The sequence below is a fragment of the Melanaphis sacchari genome, unplaced genomic scaffold (assembly GCF_002803265.2).
Source record: "Melanaphis sacchari strain LSU unplaced genomic scaffold, SCAv2.0 Contig4_pilon_pilon, whole genome shotgun sequence".
Lineage (NCBI taxonomy): Eukaryota > Metazoa > Arthropoda > Insecta > Hemiptera > Aphididae > Melanaphis > Melanaphis sacchari.
In genome coordinates this window covers 3,034,952-3,044,311 of record NW_020271335.1, presented here as the reverse complement: position 1 = coordinate 3,044,311, position 9,360 = coordinate 3,034,952, and the positions used below count along the sequence as shown (strand labels likewise).

The following is a 9,360-nucleotide window of genomic DNA, read 5'->3' as shown; positions in this document are numbered from 1 at the left end:
AATACTTATAAAATTAAAAATAGTAATTTTTTAATTCAATATATATATATATCATAGTTATACATATACATAATTTTATTTTTGTTTTAAAATTAAATGTCTTTTCTATAAAATAGACAAGTTAAAGGATACGGCCATGTTTTTATGTTATCAAAGAACTAAGTTCGGTTTTTAAAATACTCATTCACACTTAATACTTGTATGCATGGAATATATAACTGTATATGAACGTACTTATTTAAATGTTTTACAGGTATAATACGTTAAATAAATCAGATTTAAATTAGATATTATAATATTCAATGTTTATAAATTGATTTGATTGGAACGCGAGTTATGAGTGTTACGACTCATAAATTATTTAAATACACATTTTACTATTTTACTATAAGCTTGATTTAATTGTTGAAAAGCTAGGTTAGCCAAATTAACATTGTTTCGGGATGACTAAATGAGACTGTAAGTGTATTATAATTGTACAAGAGAAGCAAGCCGTAAATAGCACTACGATATATTTCAAAAGCGTTTGTTGATAATCATCGATCAATGATAACTTGGTTGATAACTTCCAATTGAAGGGTATGACTTGTCACTCTTTGAGCAGGTTTATTATTTTAATTTGATTTTTATAATATTTAAATGCGGACATTTTTAAAATGAAATTTAAGGTCTCTGTACCATTAGTGTTAAAGCTGTTGAGATTTAAGGATTTCCAGGGATAATCGTCCAAATCATTATTTTTAATGAACGAATTTTGATGGAAACTGATGTGGTTATGGAAGTTTTTGTAATATAAGAAATCATGTTTGAAAGTTAATGTGGAGGTTGGCATGAAATATAAGATTTAAAACGTAAGAGGGAGCTTCCGTTATAATTCTGAGAGTATTATGAATTGAAATTGTTTAATACATGTTTGATGAATTTTTTTTTAATTAAAATTTTGTTGAGCAATTACCTATTTATTGTTGCGACAGTTAGGTGTATCCACTCTACAATGTAGTTTTAGTTAAAAATATAGTTCGTACAATATAGATACGATAATGTTTATTGAACTTCGGTGTGTTCTGTTTTTTTTTTTTTTGTTATAATTTCATATGGTAGAACACGGTTTCATATTTTTGAATATTCAATTAAAATATAAAATTTGAATGAGCTTGTTAATGTAGGCGTAGTAAAATCGTTTGGTAAGTGTGCTAAAATTGCAATTTATTATGATTGCAGTTGAAGTAAAAATATTCACACATTAAGTATAGCCGGTAGTCTGGTACCTGATGTATATAATATATATACTAATCGTACATAACGTACGTTATATGAGAACCATTATTAATTCGAGTTTCTTTATAATTGCACTCATTCTTACATTCTTCTTCCTAAATAATTACCCACGTCGTGCAGTAGGTACCTATTAATATAATAATGATGTACTATTTTAAAATTACTGGGATCGCAGGTTTTTACACAGAATAGGTACCTATATCGTACATAATATTATTATTGTAGTAATACGGTGGATTGCAATTACCTACGTACAGATGTTACAAGAAACCGTGCATTGGCCGTGACAATACAAAGTCTCGTTTTCCCCGCCCATGAGTTACGAAAAGCCAAAGAGTTCCCAACGGCCGCTGTTGAGAATACGCGTATCTACGATACGTACAGTCTACACTACACGTCGACGTCGTACTCGTCGCAGTCGACGTGTTGGCGTGCAGTGTGCACTGCAACAGTGTGCAAGTGTGCAACCGCTATCGCCGTCGCCACCGGTCACCGTCACCGGAGGGAGTTGGCGGTTATTGAAAGCTACCGGTATCGTGTCTATCGGTTTTTTCTTTTATCGTACAGGCTGGTCACACTGTGTTTCGGTGGTTTTTCGTCTTTGGCCCCACAAGGGAATTTTATGTCGCTATCACTTTTATTGTCCGTCTGTTGCACTGTAAATTCCACTCTGCTGCAGTAGCAGTCGCTAGACCGCGGCCGGTTAGTTAGTCTTGTCATTACTTCCGAGCGGCGGCGTACGGTGTTTTTGTAGGTTTTTCTCGCTTTACTCGATTTGTATTGGATTGATGAATTCGACTCGTAATATTTAAATTGTTTTTCTATTTTTTTTAAATTAATTAACTCATAAATGTCGAAAATTTTATAAAAAAACATTGTATTGAGTGCAGTGTGTGTGTGAGTGTCGGTTTTGCTGGAAGTCCAAATATTTCAAAAAAGAATTACTGTAAGTAACCGAATAATATAACATATATTATTATTTGATTTTGATTTTTTTCGCACACAATTGATAGGATGGCGTGTTAATAATCTTTGTCCTAGAGATTGTATTTGTGTTTTTTTAACATTGATAAAATATCGTTTTTATTTAGTTACAATTAAGGTCTGCTAATAGTCGGTTATAATTAACGAATGACGTAACACAATGTAACGTATACATTCCTAGCGTTTTAAAAATAAATCGGTTTCATATTTCAACGCGTGTATACTTTAGGGTAATTTGTTTAAGCGTAGGTACCTTTCCTACTATTTTTTCTTAGTTTTGTGTAGATTCTTGAAAATTGATTTTCACAAATCAGGCAATTCACATAAGAATTATTCATCACTACCTAATTATTATTATTATTATTTAAACTTTTAAATATTTATGTAAAAATTATAGTATTAAGATAGGTAGAATGTAGGTATACTACATATTACATATCATTGTTTTATTGTGCAATGACAGAGTCACAGAGATGGCAATTGCCAAATGGTATTCGACAATAGTTGCAGCACATACATTGGTACTTGGTACTGTAGCATTAGTGATATTTATTTTAGATGCACTACTGAAAAAAATTTAAAACAAGAATTGTTGTATAATACTAATAAAAATATTACATTTAGCTATTTTATTTTATTTCATCTATTTAGGTACTTCTATGAAATTTTTATGATTAATTATTTTATAAATATCTAAGTAGGTATCTATTAATTTTTAGCTTAATTAAATATAGCAATATTTGTTTTACTGAGTAAAAATATAGCTGATTCTAAATTTATGTACTTTAGTATTTATATTACCTATATGTGTTATTTAAATTTTTCATAACTAATTTTTTAATAATCTGGTAAAACTTTAATTTACTTAAATTGTACATGCACATAAATTTGTACTACTTGTGATAAAGTACTGTTTTAAGTAATTATAGATTTGCTATTACCTATACCTAATTATTAATTTTTGAATATAGAATATGAACTAATTGTTTTAAATTATCATTAAAATAAATAAATTCTTTATGGAATAATTTATTCTATTATTTATCATGTTTACAATTTAATTGTTGACTGATGAATGATAAATAATTATGATCAAATATTATTTTATTATTTATTTCTCTAATCTGCTTAAATGTTCAAAATGTAGACATTTTTAAATTGTTAATAATTAAATGGTCAGATACATAGTATTAATTCAAAACAAACACATTTAATTCTCTTCGCCTAGTTTAAAATAAAATTTACTGAACATAGTAGTAGGTTTGTCATAAAAAAAATTTACAAATTGTCTTTATAATAATATTTTTATTCAAAATTTAAAAATGTACCTAATAAATTTTATTAAAAAAAAATATATATGATGTTAATTAGTTAATTTGGTATATAATCAGAAACATCTAAAAAATAATTGATGTATTTTGAATTTCTGCAGTTAAGTTTATTAAAAAACTACTAAATAAAAAATCAGCAAGGAAAATTAACCTTTTATAATATGCATTTGATGTAAAATCTATTTGGATACATGATAATTCTGGGTTAGTTTTCTAGTGTCATGAACAATTAGTTAAATTTCAAATATTTATCTGATTATACATTAAACAAAATACATTTTTGGATTACCTTTCTAATATAGGAACATTATATACATATAGACTAACCTTATGTTCATTGAAACAGAATGTTACAGTAGAATTAATCAGTAAAATAAGTACTGAGTTCTTAATTAATAAATGTGATAAATATAAAAATAATTTTATTGCGGGTGATTGTAAATTATTTATCTAGTCAATGTAAATATAGACGGAAGTCTGTAGGTAATTTTTTTACTTAAAGTGACTGGCACTATTAAATAATATTTTTAGTAATCTATATATCTATATATATATTTATATATATTAAGTATGATATGTAATATACTGAAGGTTTTTAAGATAATTTTGTTTTTTCATCAAACTTAGATAGGTATTTAAGAAAATATAAAGTTCAATTCATAATATTGTTGTTTGTTGTCAATTATTGTAGGTTTTTAATAGTTTACCTAATCTTTGATTTTAAGTACCTATTTCATACAGAATTAAATTTTATTAGCTACAATTTATCAAAATAATTTTTATTAATTTATGTGTTTCTATTAAAAAAAAAATAAATTATAAATTTAATTAACTCTCAAATTACAATTGATATACTTTATTAGTTAACTTATGCAAGTATATAACTTTTTGAATTAAGGAAATTAATGAAATACTAGGTACATATATAATTAAACTAATATTGTGTATTTATAATTTATTAGGGAGGTGTAAGTATCTAGTTGTTATGATTTAATAACTTGAAATTTTATAATATTTTCAACAATAGTTAAGTATTTTAAACTAATAATAAATAATTTCTATTACAAACAATTTAATAAGCCTATTTTAATATTTATACAAGAGTATTATATATTAGCCTAATTTAACAGTAGCAATTAAAGTGCATCACTCATTTGAGTAGGTGATTCATCTGTTGGATATTCAGTTTTTAAAGTAAAAGAAAGCTTCCAATTTAGTCAAAACAATAGCTTTAATTCTTTTACGAGTGTGAACTAATATTGTGTACTGTTGATTACTTTCATACATTGTTGTAATAGTTCAATTGTTAAATAGCAATTTCATTGTGTTGATTATTTAAAAAAAAAAAACTAATTAACAGTACAGATATAAGTACATTTTATAACAGTTGTTAGTTTACAGCTTTTTTTAAATTCTTATTAAACAAAGTATTAGTAATTATTTTATAGACATTTATATGTTAGTTTTATTTTTGTGAATTATTTAGTTTTTGTATTTTATGAATAAAGTTTCTTTCATGAATATTATACCTGTGAAATTGGAAATTGAACTCTATTGGTATTATAAAAGGTAATTTTTTTTTTAATAATTTAAAATTGAGTTTTTCCAAATAATCATGTTTTATTTAGGCACGTATCGCTAGCACTCGGACATCAAAAATTAACCTAAAAACTGTATCAATGATTATTATATCATAAGATCACATTTTGTTTATTATTGTAGATCTGTATTCAAACAAATTATTTTATTATTTTTCAATAATTGTTAGACCAAGAGATGACAAGACATTTTTACTATAGTTATTCTATAGTCTTAAGTGATTTATTTTTTGTTTGTAATTTTTATTTTCACTAAAATGGCTTACAAATTGAAACAATACCTTTTAATAAATTAGAAATCTAGGTATTCTTAAAAAATGTTCCATATAAATGCATTATTGAAATATCTAAAATTATTTTTATTCCGATTAGAATTTTAATTTCATAAGACACGTATAGGTTATAATATTACTGTATTAAATCTCACTTATAGTAAAATAGATTTTATTTTTTTAAATTAATTGTTTTTATACCTATTCTCATGAGCTGATCAAAATGTATAAACATTTTATGTTTAGTGTTTTACCACGTGTTAATTTTAATAGTGCAAATTCATAAGTTTTATCATTGTTCGGTTGAAAAAAAAATTATTCTTCATGTTTCTTCTGCGGCTAACATTGACCCCGAGAAAGGATGAAAGAAAAACCGGTTCGCGATGCAGGTTTTGTCTGTGAAGTATTGTGACTCGAGTTTCTGATTGAAAATGTTATCATGGCATACATTTTATTGTGTTGCCGTAGATAAATGCTTTAAATATTGTGAAATCGCGTAGGATAATTTTTTTTTTATGTTTAAAGTTTATTGTCAAGAAACCAATTTTCAGATCAATTAATTATTATACGTATCTGTAGTGATTTACACAAATTTTGAATAGTAGTTATTTTTATATATTTTAGTAAATATTTAACAGTGTAATCTTAATTTAGTTTTAAAGACGTTCTGTTATACTATTTTGTTCCTTGAAATTTAATGACCATATCAATGTCCTTCGATAAAGATTTTTGTACCCGGCCTTGTTAGTTGTTATAGTAATTTGTTAAATAAACCTTTATTATATTTCATTCAAATTCTACTTGTAATATATTATCCTATACCTCCCGACGAGAATAAAAAAAGTAAAATTGTTAATAATGTATTATTTCTTAAAAGTATTTAAGTTTCTTTAATTATATTTAATAATTACTAGGAATTTAAATGCAATTAGCTTCTAATTTTTTTTAGAAAATTGAAAACTGTGCAGTAATAATTGTACTTTTAAAAATGAATAATTTTCAGATTGAGCTCTAGACCTAACTTAACTTTCAACTATGTCAATCACTTGCTTTCGAAATAATATTTGTAAATTAACGAAGAAAATTAGTATTAATTATTTTTAGAACAATATTTATTCACTTCAATAATAACAAGAAAGTTTGGTCGAAAATACCAATTTGTTTATCAGTATAAGTGGGAAGTAAGAAAGTATTACCAAAGCACATTACTTATTTTTTCTCTCAATATTTTTAGATTCTTTATAAAGATTATAATACTTAATTTTATTTAGAAAATAACATAATTTTATTAAGTATACATTTTAAATAGTATTTTTCAATAAAATCTAGAGAATTGCAATATAACATGTCTGTTTAGCTCCTAGTATAGTCTTTGAAGAACACACGATTGACGTGCCTCTCGGTTAACGTTAACTGTTAGTACTTCTGATGCAACTGAAGGTCAGTACTGCTTTCTGCTACTTATAAAAATAACAATATATTCTTCTGATTAACTTTAAAATTGGACTTACCACTATTTCTTGCATAATATTCAAAAAAAAAAAGAAAGAAATTGTGTATGTACACAATCGGAAATGTTTAGGTATATTTTTTATTTTAGATTTTTTTATTTCTTACCGTTATTTCATGCTTGTTACTTTGGTTACGATTACTTAAAATGTATTGAAATATTTTTCTCGCATTTTCCTATACTATAAACTATTTTCTGAATTATTTAACTGTTAAAAGTATTATTAGTATGGGGTAGCTTTTATTTAGATGTTTACTTTTATTGATAAACAGAAAATCAACTTATTTGATTTTTTAAATCGCATACACGATGATAGAAATAAACCATTGTTGTCAGAAATGGATTAACCTTTTTTCATATCCAAAAAATTAAGAGAAATAAGAGAATTCATTTTCCTTGCATAATATAATGTTTATGTATTATTTTGTTATTACAAAATATTGGTTATGGTAGAGATTATTTCATCCAAATACCATAATAGGTTAATTTATATCGATATAAATTATAAATATTCATGATTATTAAAAGAATGATTGAGACTAGGGTATAAATATTTGTACTTAATATGTAGGTACAGACATAATACTACATTTATTTATTTAATAATAATAACAGATGTCAGCTGAATTTATAATAAATGTAATAACAATGATAAGTTATAATAAAACAGCATCAAATAAACATTAAAATATAATTTTTGAATAATAATATAATAATAATAAACTAATAAAGGAATTTTATAATAAAATTATGATGGTAAATTAATAATAATAAAAATAATAAATATTAAAATGCAATGCAAATAAATCAATAATATATTAAGTACTGGGATTATTGAAAAAAATAAACATGAAATTAATTTAATTTACATGGATTACATGTACACTTGATACTAAATGTAACCACAAGTGTATTACTTTTGGAATTCAATTTCTTTAAAAAGAAAACATAAGTAGTACATTACCTACTAATATAAAAATATATTTTCGATAGATCTTGGTGTATCAGGTAATTCGTTAAAGACAATGTTTACTCTCAATATTTTGAAAAGTTTTTATTTCAAAATGTATTTTTACATAATTTAAGGTAATTTTAAAACACATTTCTAAAAGAAAAAAAATATATTTTACTATTTTGTAAGTTTTTAATTTTTTGATTGACATACATTTTTAATTTTATACTCCGAAATAGAATATTTGGAGTAATTCAGTCAACACCAATCAATTTTTAGTCTAATAGTTTATTAGTTATTACTTATAACTGTTATAAATATTTAAAGTTTAGACAAATGGAGTAGTGGACCAACATTTAGCGGGGTACCTATTCTTTATTACTTTCATCCACTCATCTAAACTTTAAATATTTATAGCTACTAATTAACTGCACTTTTGAAATTCAATTTTTATACATAAAAATCTTCTGTTTCTTGTGTATATTAAGTAATAGACTTAAAAATAATAATGATAAAACAATTTTGTTTTGACATTTCATCAAATAATGTAAAAAGAATATTTGCAAAAAAATAACAACTTTACGATATAATGAGTATAATAACCCTTAAATAAATCACTTTATATACTGAGTGTCGACTGATCAAACAACACTCGTTAGGTATTTAAAATTCTGTTAACGTTTTGAAAATAATTTTTTTTTACGTAATTTCTAATTAAAATTAAACAAAACTTTTAAATATTTGTAATCGTAATTTTTTTAAGTTTTTTATTTTTTTGATTGATAATATAAATTTTAATTTCATATACTTAAGTAGAATATTTTTTTGGGTATTTCAATACATTGGAATTTGGACTAGTAATTTATGATTTATAGGTATTTAAAGTTTAGGTAAATGGAATAGTAAACCAACATTTTACGGAGTAATCACCGTACATTCTATTCTGCTTATAAAAAAGTATAAAACTTAAACAATTATTAGATAATAAATATAATTTAAAAAAAAAAATGTTGTTTCATTTTGACTGAAAATTATGTAAAAATTTTTTTTTAAAACGTTTATAGATTTTGTAATAATAAATGTTCCATAAAAGAATCACCGTATGTTAATAGAAATTATATTTTATCTTACGTGTATTTTTAACGTGTTCTGTGAATTTATGTATATAATTTATTAATATGTTAAGTAACTTGTGTAAATACAGCTTAAATGACTATAATATATTGTATATTATGTACAGGCGGGGTCTCGCGATATAATAGTACATATTATGGCCTAATATTGGTCATGGGTGGATAATATAATGTGATAATGAATTAATAATGTAGTAGATACTTAATCAATTATTGTAGTTAACGTAATATTTATCTGTGTACAATAAAATATATAATTTTGTGCACTTATTAAATCATTTTTGTATAACTAAAATATCCAT

General features: G+C 24.2%; 1 protein-coding gene across 11 annotated transcripts in view; it reads left to right on the top strand.

Moving 5' to 3' along the window:
• The first annotated feature begins 2,190 nt into the window (after positions 1 to 2,190).
• LOC112599172 (F-actin-monooxygenase MICAL3) overlaps positions 2,191 to 9,360 on the top strand; it is a 33,807-nt gene continuing 26,637 nt past the window's right edge. For 10 of the 11 annotated variants that reach the window (XR_003114928.1, XR_003114927.1, XM_025345978.1 and 7 more), the window contains exon 1: positions 2,191 to 2,224. The gene's annotated coding sequence lies outside the window, so the exon portion shown is untranslated. The remainder of the gene's footprint in view (positions 2,225 to 9,360) is intronic. The other variant, XM_025345980.1, reaches the window with a different exon arrangement.